Source organism: Macaca fascicularis, chromosome 11 (assembly GCF_037993035.2).
Source record: "Macaca fascicularis isolate 582-1 chromosome 11, T2T-MFA8v1.1".
NCBI lineage: Eukaryota > Metazoa > Chordata > Mammalia > Primates > Cercopithecidae > Macaca > Macaca fascicularis.
Window position 1 is genome coordinate 90571756 of NC_088385.1, and position 22277 is coordinate 90594032.

Genomic DNA, 22277 nt, shown 5'->3' on the forward strand with positions numbered 1-22277 from the left:
ACACATAAATGTGAAAGTACGAAAGCCTGATATTTTTCTTGTTTTCTCATTCCCAAGAAAAAGAATATCAATAGGGAATATAGGTATGTCTATATTTGCAATAGAAAACATGTAAAATATATTTTTTCTTCTGTGAATTAGTCAAACTTTTAACCCGTAGGACAAATGTTACTCTAATTGATTTAATAAATGTTCATTAAGCTTTACTTATGTGTATTGTACTGCTGCACATTGTTAATGATGTCACAAAGCTCAGGGTGAGTTCCCGCCTTTGCAAAATATAAATTCCTATGTCTGGGCGCTTATTTGTATTGGTTTTGTCTCAGAATATACTAGCCTACCAAGAGAAGGTGTGAGGCACAGTTTAAGTACCATCATCAAAATTCGAAGTTTTGACAATGGCACAAAGAGAGATCTTTCATGAGGCTTTTAAGATTCAGTGGGTGTCTTAGTGGGGAGGGAGGGATGAAAGAATATAAATATAGTATCTCTGAAGTGTATCCTGAAAAATGGCAAAGATGGAAATATTATGTTATCTCAATTAAGAAAGTATAAAAGAAAAAAATTTAGAAAATAATTTTACAGTGCCATCAAGAGCCAAAGAAGAGCCAAAGTGATCATTAGATAATATAACATGGATTCAAGAGTCTAAGAACCACAGTCTTGCAATAGGTGTCAAGGAGCATACAGAATCTTGTGAGAAAGCAGAGAAATGAGTCTAATGACCCACAGTGAGTCAGGGTTGGGCAGAGAATAGTAGAAATTTGACATATGAAATAAAATGCTGCAACTGAGCTTTCCTTCCCAACATGAGCATGCTACATTAAGAGTAAATGCTTAGAGGCCTCCTGGTTTAGCAAACTCAGGCTTTAGTGGTAAATAATTCAACAAACTTTTTAAATATATACATGTGGTTAAGGTAAAATGTGTTGTCACAAATCAAGGCAGTTTTTCTTTAAGTGTATTTAGAAATTCTGGCCTGGTAGGGATGTGGGATGCTCCTGTCAAACCTTGTTTTGAAAGCAATAAGAGAAACACTTCTTTTGAGTTTAAGTTGCACTAGAAGAGCCAGTATGTTCCACTTATGGTGATAGACAAACTGGGGTGGCTTTGATCAGGCATTTTGTGGTTTTTGAAAATATAGTCATATAAGCATGCATTTACAAATGTTATATAAATAGCTCAACCTATGACAGTTGAAAAATCTATTTAAGGAAAAAAATCTGCTGTTGAACAACCCACACCCTGATTTAATGCTCATGACAGCTCTCAGAACCTGTTAACACTGCCATTTTATCTCAGCTTCCTTCAGAGTGGGCATAATATATTAACTATGTGTTGTGGCCTGATGATGAAAGCTGAGATAATTTTGGGGGTCTCTTAAACCTTAAAGGATAAGTCTAATCTTTATTGTCCTTTTTTAAAAAAGTCTAAAGCCAGTGGGAAAAAGCCATATGGTACTCCAAACCACAAGGGAAATTACACTTCTTTTTATAAAGCATTCCCACTAGAAAAGAAAGAGTAACCTTCTGTTTATCATTATATTTTATGAGGTAACTTCAATGAAATCATGGAAGTATTATCACATGAATAGCGAAGGATAAAATCTATTTTGCCAGGGCCCTCAAAGGATAGGAAATTTGGAGTATGGCACAATGGGAACTTATTTTCCACACTGCACATGAGGTTTGAGACGTGGTATGGGTGACTGACAGAGGGTTTCTTGCCATCAAAGAAGATGGTCAACATCTTCAAAACTTATGTGGGATATGAGGGTATATTTTACATGCCCAATTCCGGAACTAAATTGCACTTTAATACAGTTTACATTGATATTTTATGTGGGCAGAATTTTTCTGAGTTGATTCAAATGTTGGCTCAAATGTTCCAATGTGTGAAGGAAGTAACAGCAAATATGCACGAGGGAGTTCACTTTAAAAAGTGTATAAAGTGAAAAATTTGAGGAAAATTGATGAAGTCATAGCAAGGGTATTTTCCATAAGATGAAAACTACCAGCTCTGTCTATTCACTTCCTTTGGAAAATGGAAGATCAAAGAAAATCTTTTAGTAGAGTGTTTTTGTTCAAATATAAAGATATCATTGCAATAATAATGTGTGTTTCTGCTTCTTTCCGTATGTTCCTTTATTCATTCATCCACTATGTGCTATGTGTCACTTCTATAACTATAATAAGAGCAGTCAGCATTTATATATCCCTATTGTGCCACTGAGCAAGATAGATGCTCCAAGCCAATCTTCAGCCATGAGAAAACTACAGGCTAAGTGTTCACATTTCACAGCTGGGGGACATGAAGCTTAGTAAACTTTTGGTAGTAATTTTCATAATGTGTGTTATTAAACCAATATTTGAATTCAAGGTATCTGATTCTATAGAACAAATCTTAATGGCTTCTGTATCTGCAAAAACCTTGTGTCTCAAGAGAGATACACACAGTTATTTGGTTCAGTCAACAAAAACATGGAACATTCACAAAGAGTGGATAATTTACTAGAAAAGAAGAGGAAACTGTTGTGCATTCTCTAAAAAAAGGGACATAAATTCAGCAGTTAAGGGTCACTTTTAAAATAATCATTATTTTTAAAATAGTATTAATTCACTACACCAATACATTACTCTTCACAAATGATTTCCTAATTCTAAAACTGTTGAAATGCATGATGTGTTATGGCTAACTCTTCTTTTGACTTAAGCTAGAGAGCAAGAATATTTTAATATTCTCACTGTGAAGCAAATAAACTCATGTATAATTTACCCATCATCAAAAGCAGTAAGTTTTAAATAAGAATTAGAAATAATTTTTTTCATTTGAAATAGTTGTGAGCTAAACAAAAAGCTAATTATAACCATAAAAATATTTTATAGGTAATGACTTCACCTGAGAACAAAGTATTTATGATCAAATTTACATTAGTTATCACTCATGAGCAGTTTAAGAAGTTTATATATTTTTGTCTAGGCAATTTTGTCTTTCTAAATTACCCCATACCCAGCTATCAATAATAGTATTTTCTTATTTTTAAGTGACCAGTATCTATAGAAAACAATGCCTCGGATAAATAAGTTATAACCTTATAAAAATGGTATATTTGGGATTTGTAACCCACACAAATTTATTGAAAATTAAAAGAAATAACCCCTTCCTCCCTCCCTCCAATTTGTGAGATGTCTCCTCATTGCTAGAGGGAATGCAAAATGATACATTCACATGGAAAGACACGTTGGCAATTTCTTATGAAACCATTCTTTTAACACAGAATCCAGCAATCACACTCCTTAGTATGTACCCAAATTACAGGTACATTAATGTTTATAGCAGCTTTATTCATAATTGCTAAAACTTGGAAGCAGCCAAATAGAACAAGACTGAATATGACTTGACTGAAATTTTCTTACTTTTAAGGTAGAGGAAAGAGTCAAAAGCCAAGGAATGTGGGCAGAAAATGTGAGCAGTACCTGGAAGGCAGGGATATCTCAGTGGCTACAGTCAACCAGCAAACAAGGACCTCTAAACCACAACCGTAAAAAATGCAATGCTGCCAACAAACTGGATGAGTAAGGATTGGATCTTCTCCTAGAGCATCCGGAAAAGCAAGCAAGCAAACAAACAAACAAAAATATACAACACAGACTTGCTGACATCTTGATTTAGCCCCATGAGACCTATTCACATCTGACCTACAGAAGTGTACAATAGATTTGTGTTAAGTTGCTAAGTTTGTGTTTTCTTACGGCAGCAACATAAAAATAATGTACTTTGGTACTGAAGAAATTGTAGATTTTTAGTTAGTTTCAACTATGTTAAGGTTATTGGTCTATTTAAGTTTTCTATTTCTTTTTAGGATCGATTTTGAGAAATTTGTTCTTTTCACATGGTTTTCACATTTATTGGAACTATATTATACACAGTAGTCTGTTTTTTTTTTTTTTTGGTAACTGTGATGTGTAATTAGCTAAATTAAACTGCATGTATTTTATAACTTGATGAATTTTGACATACACATATGCCCATGAAATCACCACAATTGAAAGAGTGGAAATTCTACCATCCCCAAAAGTATCTTCATGTTAATAAGTTATCTCTCTCCTCTACCTCATTACCTGGCAATGATTGATCTGCTTCTGCCAGTACAGGTTAATTTGTGTTTGAATTTTATAAAAATGTAATAAACGGCATGCACAGTTTGCCTTCTTACAACATAATTTTAAGATTCATCTATGTTTTAACATGTTATCAGTCAGCCCTTTGTATTGCTAAGTTATTCCATTGTTTGCATATAGCACTCAGTTTAGTCACTCACTTACTAATTAATGGGTTCTTTCCAGTATTGGTTATTAAGTATAAAACTGCTATAAAGTTTTATGTGCAAGTCTTTGAGTAAACATGTTTTCACTTACCTTGAGTAAATTCTTAGAAGTGAAATGAATATGATCTATATTTAATTTTTTGGGAAATTAAACTTTTTAAAACAGGTTATGTGACTTTGCATTCCTATCAGGCAGTATATTGCGTGTTCCAGTTGCTCCTTTTCTTATTAAGTTTCTTTGATAAGTACTCAAGAGAAACGTTAATACATGTGCACAAATAATATTTAATTATAATATAGTTGTTACAGCTTTAAATATATACCAGACTTTAAGTGTTATCTTTATATTAACTAAGAAAAAGTTTAACAAGTTGATTACCAATAAAAGAAATTTCTTACTACAACATTCAGACAAATCCCTGATTTAAGTAACAAGCATTCCAAAATATATTGAGTAAAAGTAAAAATCAAATTTTAATAGGAATATATTAATAGAAAAACCTTATATAAGTGCTTTATATTTTTGTGTACACATTTATGCAAATAAATGTACAGATAAATCTTAGAGGTACACTGAAGTGTAACCATAGTTATTGTAAGGAGGCAGCAGAGGTAAGATGTGATAGGGAATGATTATCAAAAGGTTTAGTTTTATTTGTAATGTTTTTAAACATTTTAGGAAGACTTTCTCTAAACTATTTATGTATTTAAAAAGTAATTTGAAAACGTAGATGAAAAGGGAGAATTTCAGAGAAACACTGGTTCTAACTGCCTAGTATTTGGCACTATATTAAAGATTTCATGAGGCCATCTGTGCTTTTTAATTCTAATTTTCATTAAAAAATTTAGACAATCATTAAGTTAGATTGTCACAAAAGAGTTAAATTTGAAACCTTGGAAATTGCTGATTCCACTAAATTGCTCTAATTTAACCTTTGAAAATGTACTTCTAAATTTTTTTTTTTTTTTTTTTTTTTTTTTAGGGCTAATGAAGAATATATGTTTAGGGGCTTTGAATTAGACTAAATTCTTTGATATAATTTTCAACCAGGTTTAAACACCATTGAAATGTTTAAGAGAAAATTCTTGTTTAACGTTAACCAGGTACATGATAAATGAATAAGAAAATAGAAGGCTCAAACTAGTGGCCAAATATATAAATAGATTTAGATTAAAGAAGAGAGAAAATGTAAACAACAACAACAACAAAACAAAGATAAAAGGAAATAATAACCTCAATTAAATTTGGAAGTATATTACAAAGAAATTATATCTTTCAAAAAAGACTATTTCTCTTCCTCACATTTAAAAATCAGTTTGTATCAAATGTCATTATATTGTACCTACAATTTTTTCCTAAGGGAAATAAAGTCATTATCATGAAAAATTTCCCTTTATCAGAAACAAATACTTAAAGGAAAATAATAGATGTTGCTTCTGTACTAACATTTTCTGGATTTGAGGGAATGCAATCCATTTCTTCAGTGTTCCTGATTTCTAGTTCTATTTTTCAGAAACCATAATCAAATTATGAAATGGCCTTTAGCAGAAAATAATCCATATCGTTTGTCCACCTGGAAACTGATAGGATATTTTGTTTTGATCCTAAAAAACAAAACAAAGCAAAACCCATCAAATCTCAGTAGAAATAGCACCAGTTTATCGAGGTAGAGATAAACAGTGTGAGACAAAGAGAATGAACACTTCCAACATAATAAGCAGGCACATTTAAAAAGAATTTTCCATTCCCTCAACTCTCCCCACTTCTGCCCTTCAGTTCTCTGATCTAATATCTTGCATTAAGTCATCATAAGCAAAAGCTTTCCTTTCCCTGCAAAAAGATTTATAATAATGTATTTTAAGTTTATTGGATAGTAGAAGCTGAAGATAAAGCCTGTGTTCTCCGTGCTCTATCCTTCTATTCATCATTAAAAGGATAAAAAGAAGTTTCGATTTTGATCATGAAGAGGATAAACTGAAAAGGGTACACACGCATGCGCACACATACACACACACACACTAAAACTAGAAGTTTTAGTTAATATACTTGATTTACTTGAGAAAATTGATAATTACAATTAATCTTTATTTAAAAAATTTTTTCTTTGGGGGAAAAAAAATAAATGTATCCCAAATGTAGAGTTAGGACAAACTATTAAGTTATAAAAAGGAAATCTGGAAATCAGAAAAAAATGAGGAGTAAGCATTTTAAGCTATTTTTTTAATCCAAAGTTTTCACATCAATTTACAATAAAAATGTTTCATGTTATATAGACCAGAGAAGATTGTGACTGTAATTTAATTTCACCTTTCAAACAGTTGCTTTCCTACTGGAAAAACATGCCTACACATTGGGCATGGGTTTGATGGATTTATTGAATTAATTCAATATAACGATCTGTCAGTTTATTATTTTTAAAAAATTTACTTCAGAGTACTGTACACACTTAAATAGGTTTATATAATAAAATAATCATGCATTGAAACAAAGCTGTAATCGGATAAACTAAGGTGTTAGAAAGGACATAAGCCTTCACATCAGATAGACCCAGATTAAACTTTATTCTCTGTAACTTACTGGTTATTTGATTCTAGACAATTCAGTCTTTCCCAATGTCTTGCTTTCTTTAAAAAGGGCAACTGGAATGTACCTTGTAGTTGAATATGACAATTTGGATGAAGTGATCAATATATGACTGGCCCATAGGGAAGTTTCCACTAATGATGCTTCCTGTATTCTATTCCTTCTTTTCCTTAGAATATATCTATATATTTTATAAATATATCCGTCTGCATGGCTTAAAATTCAAAAGGACAAAAGGAAAAAAGCAAGGCGTCTCTCCTTTTCCCCCTTCTTAGTAAGCATAATGAGACAACCAAGCATAAAGGGATCCTTGGCTACAACAAGTCTGCACACTGGGGGAATAGGGTAGACCCACCCAAGTTGAGGTCATTTGCAGCGGGGAGGAGCCTGGACCCTGCTGTTTCTGTGTGGAACCTGGGATTCAAACTGAGATGGGGGCCTGTTAACGGGAGCCCCTCTTGATTTGCTGCCTTGTTTTTCCTCTTTTCCTTTTTGCCCAATAAATTCTGTAACTCCTCATTCTTCAAAGCATCTGTGTACCTAATCTTTCCTGGTCCTGTGACAAGAACGTGTATTTTCCAACAACAATAATGTAACTCATTTCTCTTGTAGCTTCTGGAGACTTTTTATGTGTGTACAAAATCAAGCACGTGTTATTTTCTCTCTTGGACACGAATAGTAGTAAACTAGACACACAGTGATGTGCTTTATTTTTACCTGAATGGAGATCCTGGAGACAATTTCTTGGTTAATAACTTGTGTATACACATTCTTGCTTATAGGAGCAGATAAAGGAATAATGTTGTATATCTTATAATTTATAATATTTTATATTATACCAGCACCTGCATTGTGAGTTGTCCCCAGGATTAAATGAGGTAATACATGTCCAGGCCTTACTTCTGTTTCTGGTACACAGTAAGTGTTTAACAAATGGCACAAGTTATAACAAGTAGTATTAATTATAGAAATAATTGTTATTGCTTAGTTCTGTGCCATATGATGAGGATTGTTGGAGGTTGTGACACATATACCCTGTGGAAAATAGAATTATCTATTTAGAAATAGTTGTACCACCTACTCTTCTCTTAAAGATTAGTAAGCAGTGACAAAGTCTGCCGGATCCTGAAGCATATTTTAATCAGTACTTTGGCAGATTTCCTAAAAACTCAAATTTTTCCTTTTAAGCATGGTAAACTGTTACTTGAAGTCATAAAAGCAACAAAGAAGACTGTTCCTACCCCCTCACCTTCATTAAGATAATTTAAATTATAACACTGAAGTGTTCAAAAAAAAAAAGTAACTGGGATTCTGAAAGGCATTTTCTAGTAGGAAAGTCTCTAATTTAAGATGTGTCAGCATTTGATCACCTAAAACTTGTCCTTTAATGGAATCTTAAACTTCATTTTCTTTTTCCTGGGGACTGATTCTGTGTAGATTGAAATAAGCTTAGCACACAGAAAGAGGATAATTTCATTTAGGTAGAATTCATTTGATACAATATGAAGGAATACATATTTGCTTGTAAACTTCAAAAGAACTTTGCAATTAATATTCAGAGGAAAAATTATGATGCATAATAATCTTTATAAAATTTATCAAAGATTTTCTTGTAGGTTATTCTAAACTATTGTCAAATTTAAATAAAGTAGATTTCCTTTTGGAAATGATATTTTCTGATGACACAGTAGTAAAACAAATCACAAAATGGAATTTAGGTTTCAGTGATTTTTTGTTTCAGGTTAGGACTTATTGGTGAAAGGAAAACCGTTTAGAAATAATTTCACATTCTGACCCTAGTGAGATATTAAACAAGGTCAAAGAGATGTCATATTAATACCACTTTATAGACAAAAATTCACCTTATAGCAGTCTGTGCTTTAGGGCCCTATAACAGACACTGAAAACACTCAGTGGAATACAATTTAAAGGATGGATGATATGTTCATTTCCTGGAGAACTTGAATATCCTATGAACATAATGCACAGAAGTAGCGTTAACTACATCTTTATCCAAAACAGAGTACCTCTTTAGAGAATTGATTGTTTCTCAAATATTTCACCTTAAAATTTACTTGTTACTAGAGGAATTACCTACTTTCAAAGGTAAAATATACATGAGAGTTAAAAGAATATAGAAAAAGCAAACTTAGACTCCCATACAATAATAATGGGAGACTTTAACACCCCAATGTCAACATTAGACAGATCAACAAGACAGAAAGTTAACAAGGATATCCAGGAATTGAACTGAACTCTGCAGCAAGCAGACCTAATAGACATCTACAGAACTCTCCACCCCAAAGCAACAGAATATACATTCTTCTCAGCACCACATCGCACTTATTCCAAAATTGACCACATAATTGGAAGTAAAGCACCCCTCAGCAAATGTAAAAGAACAGAAATTATAACAAACAGCCTCTCAGACCACAGGGCAAACAAACTAGAACTCAGGACTAAGAAACTCAGTCAAAGCCATTCAACTACATGGAAACTGAACAACCTGCTCCTGAATGTCTACTGGGTACATAACGAAATGAAGGCAGAAATAAAGATGTTCTCTGAAACCAATGAGAACAAAGATACAACATACCAGAATCTCAGGGACACATTTAAAGCAGTGTGTAGAGGGAAATTTATAGCACTAAATGCCCACAAGAGAAAGCAGGAAAGATCTAAAATTGACATTCTAACATCGCAATTAAAAGAACTAGAGAAGCAAGAGCAAACACATTCAAAAGCTAGCAGAAGGCAAGAAATAACTAAGATCAGAGCAGAACTGAAGGAGATAGAGACACAAAAAACCCTCCAAAAAATCAATGAATCCCAGAGCTGCTTTTCTGAAAAGATCAACAAAATTGATAGACCTCTAGCAAAACTAATAAAGAAGAAAAGAGAGAAGAATCAAATAGACGCAATAAAAAATGATAAAGGGGATATCACCACAGACCGCACAGAAATACAAACTACCATCAGAGAATACTATAAACACCTCTATGCAAATAAACTCGAAAACCTAGAAGAAATGGATAATTTCCTGGACACTTACACTATCCCAAGACCAAACCAAGAAGAAGCTGAATCCCTGAATAGACCAATAGCAGGCTCTGAAATTGAGGCAATAATTAATAGCCTACCAAACAAAAAAAGTCCAGGACCATAAGGATTCACAGCCAAATTCTACCAGAGGTACAAGGAGGAGTTGGTATCATCCCATCTGAAAGTATTCCAATCAATAGAAAAAGAGATAATCCTCCCTAACTCATTTTATGAGGCCAACACTGTCCTGATACCAAAGCCTGGCAGAGATACAACAAAAAAAGAGAATTTTAGACCAATATCCCTGATGAACATCGATGCAAAAATCCTCAATAAAATACTGGCAAACAGAATCCAGCAGCACATGAAAAAGCTTAAGCACCATGATCAAGTGGGCTTCATCCCTGGGATGCAAGGCTGGTTCAACAAATGCAAATCAATAAATGTAATCCAGCATATAAACAGAACCAAAGACAAGAACCACGTGATTATCTCAATAGATGCAGAAAAGGCTTTTGACAAAATTCAACAGCCCTTCATGCTAAAAACTCTCAATAAATTCGGTATTGATGGAATGTATCTCAAAATAGTAAGAGCTATTTATGACAACCACAGCCAATATCACACTGAATAGGCAACAACAGGAGGCATTCCCCTTGAAAACTGGCACAAGACAGGGATGCCCTCGCTCACCACTCCTATTCAACATAGTGTTGGAAGTTCTGGCTAGGGCAATTAGGCAAGAGAAAGAAATAAGGGGTATTCAGTTAGGAAAAGAAGAAGTCAAATTGTCCCTGTTTGCAGATGACATGATTGTATATTTAGAAAACCCCATTGTCTGAGCCCAAAATCTCCTTAAGCTGATAAGCAACTTCAGCAGTCTTAGGATACAAAATCAATGTGCAAAAATCACAAGCATTCTTATACACCAGTAACAGACAAACAGAGCTAAATCATGAATGAACTCCATTCACAATAGCTTCAAAGAGAATAAAATACTTAGGAATCCAACTTACAAGGGATGTAAAGGACCTCTTCAAGGAGAACTACAAACCACTGCTCAGTGAAATAAAAGAGGACACAAATGGAAGAACATACCATGCTCATGGATAGGAAGAATCAATATCGTGAAAATGGCCATACTGCCCAAGGTAATTTACAGATTCAATGCCATCCCCATTAAGTTATCAATGACTTTCTTCACAGAATTGGAAAAACTGCTTTAAAGTTCATATGGAACCACAAAAGACCCCACATTGCCAAGACAATCCTAAGCCAAGGAACAAAGCTGGAGGCATCACGCTACCTGACTTCAAACTATACTACAAGGCTACAGTAACCAAAACAGCATGGTACTGCTACCAAAACAGAGATATAGACCAATGGAACAGAACAGACCCCTCAGAAATAATACCACACATCTACAGCCATCTGATCTTTGACAAACCTGACAAAAACAAGAAATGGGGAAAGGATTCCCTATTAAATAAATGGTGCTGGGAAAATTGGCTAGCCATAAGGAGAAAGTTGAAACTGGATCCTTTCCTTACTCCTTATACAAAAATTAAATCAAGTGGATTAGAGACTTAAATGTTAGACCTAAAACCATTAAAACCCTAGAAGAAAACCTAGGTAATCCCATTCAGGACATAGGTATGGGCAAGGACTTCATGTCTAAAACACCAAAAGCAACAGCAACAAAAGCCAAAATTGACAAATGGGATCTCATTAAATTAAAGAGCTTCTGCACAGCAAAAGAAACTACCATCAGAGCGAACAGGCAACCTACAGAATGGGAGAAAATTTTTGCAATCTACTCATCTGACAAAGGGCTAATATCCAGAACTTATAAAGAACTCAATCAAATTTACGAGAAAAAACAAACAACCCCATCAAAAAATGGGCAAAGGATATGAACAGACACTTCTCAAAAGAAGACATTCATACAGCCAGCAGACACATGAAACAATGCTCATCATCACTTGCCATCAGAGAAATGCAAATCAAAACCACAATGAGATACCATCTCACACCAGTTAGAATGGCAACAATTAAAAAGTCAGGAAACAACAGGTGCTGGAGAGGATGTGGAGAAATAGGAACACTTTTACACTGTTGGTGAGACTGTAAACTAGTTCAACCATTGTGGAAAACAGTGTGGCAATTCCTTAAGGACCTAGAACTAGAAATACCATTTGACCCAGTCATCCCATTACTGGGTATATACCCGAAGGATTATAAGTCATGCTGCTATAAAGACACATGCACATGTATGTTTATTGCAGCACTATTCACAATAGCAAAGAATTGGAATCAACCCAAATGTCCATCAGTGATAGGCTGGATTAAGAAAATGTGGCACATATACACCATGGAATACTATGCAGCCATAAAAGAGGATGAGTTCGTGTCCTTTGTAGGGACATGGATGCAGCTGGAAACCATCATTCTCAGCAAACTATCACAAGAACAGAAAACCAAATACCCCATGTTCTCACTCAGGTGGGAATTGAACAATGAAATCACTTGGACACAGGAAGGGGAACATCACACACCGGGTCATATTGTGGCGATGGGGTGGGGGGAGGGATAGCATTAGGAGATATACCTAAAATAAATGATGAGTTAATGGGTGCAGCACACCAACATGGCACAGTATACATATGTAACAAACCTGCACGTTGTGCACATGTACCCTACAACTTAAAGTATAATAATAATAATAATAATATAGAAAAAGAGCTCTAAACATCTTTTCTTTGGTGCTTAAGCATAGAAAAGCAGACCCAAAGATAATTTCTTCAGATGTAAAGTTAGATTAGATTGTTTTTTCAGTTGGTTAAAAAGTTTTATGGAATGTTGCTGCTTACTTCACCTCAAAATTCTTGGACTTGGCAATATAACTGAATGCTTACTGCACCGGTTCTAGACCCAGGTTTCCTGGATTCAAAATCATGTTCTGCAAGTTACTGTGAATTTTGAGAGTTACTTAAAATTTTTGTCTCTATTTCTACTTATGCAAAATAGGGATCGTGATAATAAAAGCATACCTACCCCACTGAATCATGGTGACAATTAAATGAATCAAATGCATAAAAAAAAACTTAGAACAGCAGCTAGCCCATGGTTATATGCTCTGTGAGTGTTATTTACTTGGAATATGTAAAGAATATCTTTGTTTTCATTGTTTATTCCTATTATAAAATTATAAGATTCCATATTGGAAAAGGTCTTATAAGGAAGTTCCTAAATCACAATTTGAGAGACCTCAATAATAGTAACAATAAGAAGTAGAACCAAAGAAAATATTGTATTCTTAACTGCTAATGATTGTGCAAGATGCTATACACACACTTTATTCTTCTTTTAACTTTACATTTACTGTAAGAAATAGTTATTTCTCTTTTACAGAGGATGAAAACTTAATTATGTTCAATAATGTTCCAGTGGTCGCACAGGTAGGAAAATCAAAATTGGATTCCAAGATTATTCTTTTAAAATTTACACTTAACAACTAAGATAGAGTTTGCCAGGTAGCAACCACCATCACACTTCTTGCCATTTTGTTGTATGGGAAATAAGGGGAATTATTATTTCTATTGAATTAAAATGGCACCAAGCCTTTAAAATAGAGAAAATATGAACTCAGGAGTGGTTACCTATATGGCAGAAGAGCTTAGGGGGTAAAAAGGAGACTAAAGAGTCTATCCAGAGATTAGCAGCAGCATAAAGTCAAGGTGGAAGGACAAAAGGAGAGGCCCGGGTTACCAGAACCAATGGACAGTGATAGTATGACCTAATGTAACCTATAATCAAGGTGGGCCTGATCTGTAGAATCCATGAAAGAAACACAGTCAATGTCAGGGATAGATACAACCTGAGGAAAATAAAATGGGAAGAAATTCCCTGTTGTATTTTTACATCTCCCCCTGCAATCTTCCACCAATAACTCATTGGCCAAAGCTAGCCAGAAACCCACTAACATGGAAACCTGGGAGCCAGTGGTATAGAGGGTCATCCTATCTTAACACAAATAAGAGCACGGGAGGATACACAAATAAAGGTAATGGCAATTAGGCCTAGATCAACTGATTCTATTTGCTTAATCTTTTCTTCCAAAAGACTAACAATTTTATTTAAATAAAGATTTCTAGTATGGAAACTTCCTAACATTGTCTGAATAGAACTTAGAATAATAATCATAGATAGAAAGTAGTCATAAAATTAAACACAATGAAAAAATACAGTAAATAACTAGCTTTGAAGTCAGACAGACCCAGACGCAACTATATTTTCTATCACCTATACTGGTTTTTTCATCCTGGAAAATTAATTCAGTCACTTTCACTTTTCTATTATTACCTATAAAAAGGGAAACTGAAATCTACCTGGAGCCTACAAGAAGAACATTAAGAATTATTAACATTAAGAATTATTAAATACCGAAATGAAATATGTTCCCTGATATAACAAAAAGATTGGTAGAAAATTTTAAAGGGATTAACTTTCCCAATTTGTGCATCAATATTATTCAGTGATGTGTGTAGATAGTCCCAAATCATCTTGTGAAACACTGCTCAGAAATACCAGGCAATATTGTCTCTCTCGTATATAAATGTTATCACTTCTGTATTGATTAATTCAGGATATATAGATGCTTGAAAGCAATATAAATTTAGTTATTCCATATATTTGACAAATATATGCAATGTGTAACATATTTATCTATATGATATATTGTCCCACATTTTAAGATTCTATAAATAACATCTATTTATGTTTATAGGCAAAATGTCATGAGGGCATACTTAATTTTAGTGGGCTTTTGAAAATCATATATTAGACGTATTAAAATTTAAGAAAACAAGTCTTAATCAGGAGTTTCAGCAGAAAATAAAATTTTAAAGAGAAAGCCAATTGAATAGAAGAGTGGAAATTAAAATCTTAACATAAAACCTTAATCATGACATTTTATCTAGCTTTTAAAACCTTAGTTTATTAACATTTCTAAATTGCAGAACACAGGGCCTTCCTTTTAACCAACAGAGAGGCTGACAGCTCTAGGGAACATAGTAACTTTATCATACGATTTTGTGTAGATGACTGGAGTTGAGGGTCCCAGCTCCCTTCTAGTCATTTAGATGAAACAATAGCACATCAGTGAAAATAGACCCCTCTAGTTTTCAACAAGGGCAGAGATAACCTGGCACACTATTGTATGAGATGGAGAAGACTACAGTAGAAATGCAGAGTAGGGTTGCTAACCACAAATAAAAATAGCAAATGGGAATTCAAATTTCAACTACTTCAAAAAATTAATCTATCTTTAACATCCTTTTCTGAAACCTTTGAGCAAAAAATCTTTAACTTCTATATTATGATATTCCAAGAAACTATTTTCCCAATGAGTTATTTTGAATGATTTATACATACAAGCCCACAAAACTTCTGTAGCCTCAGTTTGCAGTACTTTTATTATATTCCATACCATTATAAATGCCATTCTTGTTTGTTTAAAGAGGTAAAAAGAGGCAGAGACAAACAGAACAGTACATGGAGGTTGCTTCTATACCAAGATATAAAATGTGAGAATTTTATACCATTCTTTATGACTTGTACTCAAATGATTCTTAAGAATTTATGCCTTAACATGGATAACCACAAAACAATTTTGTAAAAACATTTGTGACATCTGGATCAAGAGGTATAGTATAAGACCATCATTGAACACATATCTACTGATGATTGAACAAATCATTCCGATGATTAACTAAATCAATTTTCTGTATCGCCATGGAACTTACATATATACACATATGTAACATTGTTTCCAAAAAAACACAAAAACAAACAAACAAACAAAAAATAAAAAACAGAAAACAAAAAACAAAAAACAGCACTGGATGCCCATTATTTGGCTCTAAATTTTACCATCAGACTTAGTTCTTGATTTCACGCCTTTCCACTATAGATCTTAGGGAACTGTTAGACTGATCCCAGGGATATTTTACCCATTCACATCTATCTTCCCTTGTCTGCAATAAAATAGCTCTTTTTTAGTCTAACCCAAATATCATCTATTTGTGTCACCTTCTCTGATTTCCCTTAGAAGAATGGATTGTATGCAACTACATGTCTATTCACGGCATAATACCACTATAACACATATCAGAGCCTGACATCCATTAGAGTTGATCGTGATCTGCTGGAGAGGAGTGCATTTTCAGGTACATTATTCATCTAGTAAGACTCAAAGTGTGGGATATAACTGTTTAGTAATATAGCTGGAATGGGCATATTAAAGTGTATGTCAGAAAAATGAATATTATAAGGGATAGAGAGGAACAACAGATCAATTCATCAAGATGACATAATGATCTTAAACGTGTATGTCCTTAACAAGCCTTCAAAGTTTATTAGGTGAAAACTGATAGAATGAAAGGAGAAATAGTCGAATCTACAGTTACAGCTGGTAACTTCAACACGCCTTTGAGAAATCACAAATAGAAAATAAAAATATGTATGACTGAAGCATTATCAATTTGACTTTGATATTTATAGAACTTTCTACCTAAGACAGCAGAATACAAATTCAATTCAAGTATATATGGACTATTTAATAGCTAGATCATACTTTATGTTATCAAAATAATCCTAACAAATTTAAAATAATTTAAGCCATAGAAATCATTTTCTTTGATGACCACTGAATTAAATTGTAAATCCACAACAGAAAGATACCTAGAAAATGCCTAAATATTTGGACTAAACAATATATTTAAATAACTGATAAGTTGATAAGGAAGTCTATGTAAATATTTTGAAATATTTTGAATTAAGTAAAATTAAAAAGAGAAAATATAAAAATATCCAGGGCATAGATAAGGCAACACTTAGAAGAAAAAAAAAATCAATGAAACTGAGAATGGAATGGCAATAGTGAGAAAAAATAAATAATAAGTTTCTTCATTAAAAAAATTAACTTTAATTGGATTATAAACCTACGTGTAAAACCTAGGAGTTCTAGAAGAAACACAGAACACTGAGTTTAGATAGGCAAGTATGTCTTAGGACATGATCCATTAAAATGAAAAACTTCTGTTTTTTGAAAGGCATTACCAGAAAATATATATACAAGCCATAGACAGAAAATTTACAAAATACATCTATGATAAAGGTCTTACGTTACAAAAGTAAAGTTATTTACAATATATAAAGAACTCTCAAAACTCAATACAAAATCAATGTTTTTTAAAAAGCAGAAGCTTTGAGCAGATGCTTCCCCAGAGAAAATAAAAGGATTGCAAATAAGCACATGGAAGGAAATACGCTCAATATTGTTAATCAGAGAAGTGCAAATTAAAACCACAGCATAATACCACTACGTGCCTACTGGAATGACTAAAACTAAGACAAACTGAAAACAAAAAGATAAAATTGAAAATGCCAAATGCTGACAAATATATGAAGCAAGTGAAGTGATTTTCATACACTGCTTTTGGGAATGCACGTTTGTATAGTCACTTTGAAAAATGATTTGGCAGTTTCTAATAAAGTTTAATATCTACTTACCATATGACCTGCAACTTCACTTCTAGATATTTACCCCAGAGAAATGAAAATATAAATTCCCACAAAGCCTGTGTCAGATTGTTTATAACAGATTTGTTTATAATTGCCCAAACTGGAAACAATAAAAATGCCCATCAACTGACAAATGAAAGAAACAATGTAGTATATCCATATAAGGAAATCCTACTCAGCAAAAAGGAGGTATGAACTACTGAAAAATGCAACTAAATGGATGATTTGAAAGTGAAAGAACCTGGACTTACAGGCCATATACTATATTATTCTACTTGTAGAAAGTGTCCAGAATAGGCATATCTATAGAGACAGAAAAAGATTTGTGGTTGCCAGGGCCTTGAGTGAGAAAAGACAACTGAATATAAAACACAAGGAAACTTTCAAGAATAATGGAATCATTTTTTAATTTGTTTGCAGTGATAGTTTCACAACTTTATACATTTGTCAAAAATTCATAGACCTGTGTACCTAAAGAGAGAGAGTTTTACCCAAGTACATATCCTTTACTGTATATGGTATGTGCTAATTTTTGGTTATTAGCATTTAAATTATAAAATGACTAATTTCTTGCCTATTTAGAAGTTCACAAGTTTATCTACATATTTTCTTTAAAATGATCATAAAGTCAAGAAATGGGATGCTTAACTGATGACGATGTTCTCTTTGCTTTTTTGAACTTCGGCTGCTTCGGACAATATTAAAAACAATCTAATTCATCAATGTCTTGTCAGTTTTTAAAATGTGATGACAGCCTGTCAGTTGACAAGACTGTAGGAAAGCATTTTTATTACCAAATGGACATTATAACTTGATGAATCCTGTGTCAATGACAGTCATTCCTTGTCTTTCAACCAGCATGTTCTACTTGGAATTCAGTACAACACATACTGTGAGAAAGGTCATTGTTTTTAAAAGTCTCTGCCCTTTTTAAAGGCTTTCTACTTTGAAATGGAAAACACAAAACAATTTTTCACATTCAGAATCTTGTATTTTTAGAATATTATGATTAGTTGCCATAGTTATGAATATTTTAAAGCTGCACAAATCAATATTCTATCACCTAGAACAGATATTCACATAAATATTTTGATAACACAAAGTGATTATCAATTAAAGTGAAAAATAAGTCAAAGTAATTTTCTGTACTGAGAGATAGCTTAACTTTTTCAAACCTCTAGATTTTAACCAATTAAAATTATTGACTCCAAACATATGTGAAATTATAAACATATGTGAAATTATAAACATTATATGTAAAATTATATAATTTTACATAAAATTATACAATTATATTACAAATATAATTAACATAATTATACATAATTTTACATATAATATAATGAAACATTATATGTAAAATTAATGTTATTCAGAATAGGAAATAAAACCTCCATAACTGGTTTTACATTAGGTTTTATTTCTTTGAACTCCCAAATTTCATGGAATTCCATTTCTATTACCAATATCCATTGCCACCACATACAATTTGATTGACTAATTTGTGCCTGAAGTCACCTTGATGGAAGCTCCCAATAATCCCATTTTCATTAATGTTAATTAAGGTTGTTCTTGTTTCTTTCCTAGAAAATGGAGGACAAATACAATATGTCTAAGGAGATAGCTTTTAACGTGACCCCAAAGCTTTGAGATGAAAATTTTGAGTCTTTAAAACTGTGACGAGGAGAGCAATTATATGCACAAGAGAATTACATGCTGAAATAACCCCTGAGAACATTTCTTGGGAAAGAGATTCACTGGTTTCATACTTTATTTAAATATCATCTTAAAGCATAACCAGACTGGCCAGTACTCGATTGTAAAACATGTTGCAGAACAATCCTCACACACATGTCTTTGACATAGGATGAATCGGTCATGGTATCTGTGGTTAACTTGATGTTTAAAAATGTAGGCTTTGGACACAAAGACCAAAGATTGAAAGTCTGCCACTTATTAGCCGTACAAACTTGGACAAGTCATTTTTCTACTCTGAGCTGCTGCTGCTTAATCTGTATGCTACTGTATGTCCCTAGCAAATATCCTCTAGATAGTGGCCTGTGCCCAGAATTGTCTACCTCATTTTTGAAATCATCTCCAGTTATTTTCTGGAGCCCATAGAAAAGTTTTAAATATGCTTATGAATAGAATATTGGTATTCCTCGTTCTTCAGTCTGCTCAAGAATTCATATCAGTGGAAACAACATGACTTCCTTGGGGCTCCTGCTGGTGCCCTCTGTAGGACTATATGCTTGTCCCTGTTCTCTCCCATTACTCATTTTAGCCTGCTCCCCATTACAGGCCTCCATCCCTGTGAAAAAAATCCGGTCACGTGAATTGATACCTGGAGATTACAATGCACTAGATCAACAGCAAAATAAGACTGAGTCTCATTTGAGGCCCAGTCAGGATCCATACTAGGTACAAAACTGTAAGAATTCATATTGTACAGGTATGTGTGAAGATTAATGAGGTAATCTATACCTAGTTATTACTTCTGAGTTATTACTTCTGTAACAAGTGCTAACTAATTAAAAACCGATGGCAGTGTAGGCTAGGCAGAATTACTATTTTCCCCATTTCATAAATGGGGCAACTAAAACAAACTTTCCAAATGGAAAGCCACTAAATAACTGAGCAGGATCTGAAAACTTCTCTGCTGCCACTTATAGATGAATCAACATAGGACATTTCTTTCTCTTTTTGATTTACTATAGGTCTAATGATAGGCAAATGATAGGCAAATTTATGGTGGTGGTTTTTAATATTATCAAGAAACTAAGAATCTCTAATTGGGAATCACAAAGTTATATCAATATTATTAAGAAAATAAATATGAGTTTATTTTCCACTGCTCTGGAAGACTATTTGAAATACGTCAATCAGTGGGGAAATATTTGAATATGTTGTAGTAGATCCAAATAATAAAAATAATTAGTTAATATACCAAAAACACATTCCCAATACATGCTTTGTAGATCTTAAGATCTTTAAGATCATTTCAGGAAGTTTTAGTGTTAAAATTCTTTTTATAATAAGATGTTACTGGTAATTTTCATTGTGTTGACAATTGCACTGATAGGATTAAAGTACTGATGAATGTTAGACCATCCCAAAGTTTAGTAGCTTAAAACCTTTTGTTTTTACTTAAAATTAGGTGGAGCAAGAATTTGGGAGTAGCATTGAGATTGCAGATGGGATTGGACTCCAGAGGCAGGGCTCGGACACCAGTCCAGATTGAGGACTAGTTAAAACAGGGCTGAAGTGAAAACAGCTTTCAATTAGACATGCCCACCAGTGTGCCATGTCCATTTACCATTGCCATGGCAACACCTAGGCGTTATTACCTCTTTCCATGGCAATGCCCCAGTGACCCAAAAGTTACTACCACTTCCCTAGAAATTTCTGCATAAACTGCCCCTTAATCTGCATGCAATTAAAAGTAGGTATAAATAAGACTAGAAAACTACCCTGAGCTGCTACCCTCTGCCTACAGGGTAGCCCCGCTCTGCCGGAGCAGTCACAGAGCTGTAACACTGCCTTTTCAATAAAGTTGTTTTCTTCTACCTCTGGCTTGCTCTTGAGTTCTTTCCTAATGTTTGCAACATTAAATGAATCAAGCATTATATGTATCCACTTGTATCTTGTTTGTCATTTAAAAGGGCATACCTTCTGGTATGTACTTGCATGTATTTCTCTCAAAGAACTCTCGTGGGCTAAGCTCTACTTTGGGACTCGCCTGCCCTGTATTAGCATGGCTAGGTGATTCCTCCTATTACTGAGAAGTGCAAGTCCTCAGTTCTTAGTCCTACTTGTGAGATAATTCAACCAAGAGACCACTAATTCATAATGTAAGCAAACGTGCACTGAAGGAAAGTTAAGAGCAAGTTTTTATTGAAGGAAATAAAAAGCAGAGAGTTTATTAAAGTACACTCCACGAGAGAAGCAGACTGGTCCAGTTGGAAAACAGCTCTGGGTTGGTCTGGCTGAGAGGGGGGAAAAGCAGTACCGGCTGCAAGGATTAAATAATAGACACCACACTCTGAAAGATGAGGCAGAGGCAGAGTGGGCTGTTCAAAAGAGAATCAGCCAGCAACAACCTCGAGAATTCTGACTTGCAGTTATTATGTTAGATTATTTCTTTAATTTCTCACCTCTGCCTGAAGTTTCTACCTTTGTCCAGCTGCTGTTTCTGCCTTAAGTCTCCACATTGTACCTGCCTAGTTCTGGCCCCAGGTTTGTGGGATTCATCCTGTCAGTTGATGGGCATGTGCAGGCTCGGTGTTAGATATGAATTCTACCTAATGGCGGTGTTGCTCATTACCACCACCTGAGGAAGGTTGTATAGCAGTTAAATCTGTACTTATAGCAACTGCATATCTCTTAGGAATTTCTCCTTTGCCCTTGGTTCCTTTCTAATCATCATGTAGCTAACTCCATTCTGACAGGTTAACTGCAGAGTGAGTAATTACTGGGCAACTAAAGGGGGTGTTTCTTTCTACAAAGGTATTTCCTCTTCTCTGCTCATATCTAGCACACATTTTGAGTGGTCTCTGGGATGTGAGATTTTCCAGACCTCCTTTTTTTCAGGGGCTCCCCCTCCCGCTCCTTTCTAGATTATCTGCCTACTCGAATACTTCTATGGTTTCTCATAGTACTCAGAAGTTGGGCAAGGCAAAGTACTAGCAAGACTTGACTAAGACTGGAGGATTCTCTTACAAAATTGCCTGCTTACATGAC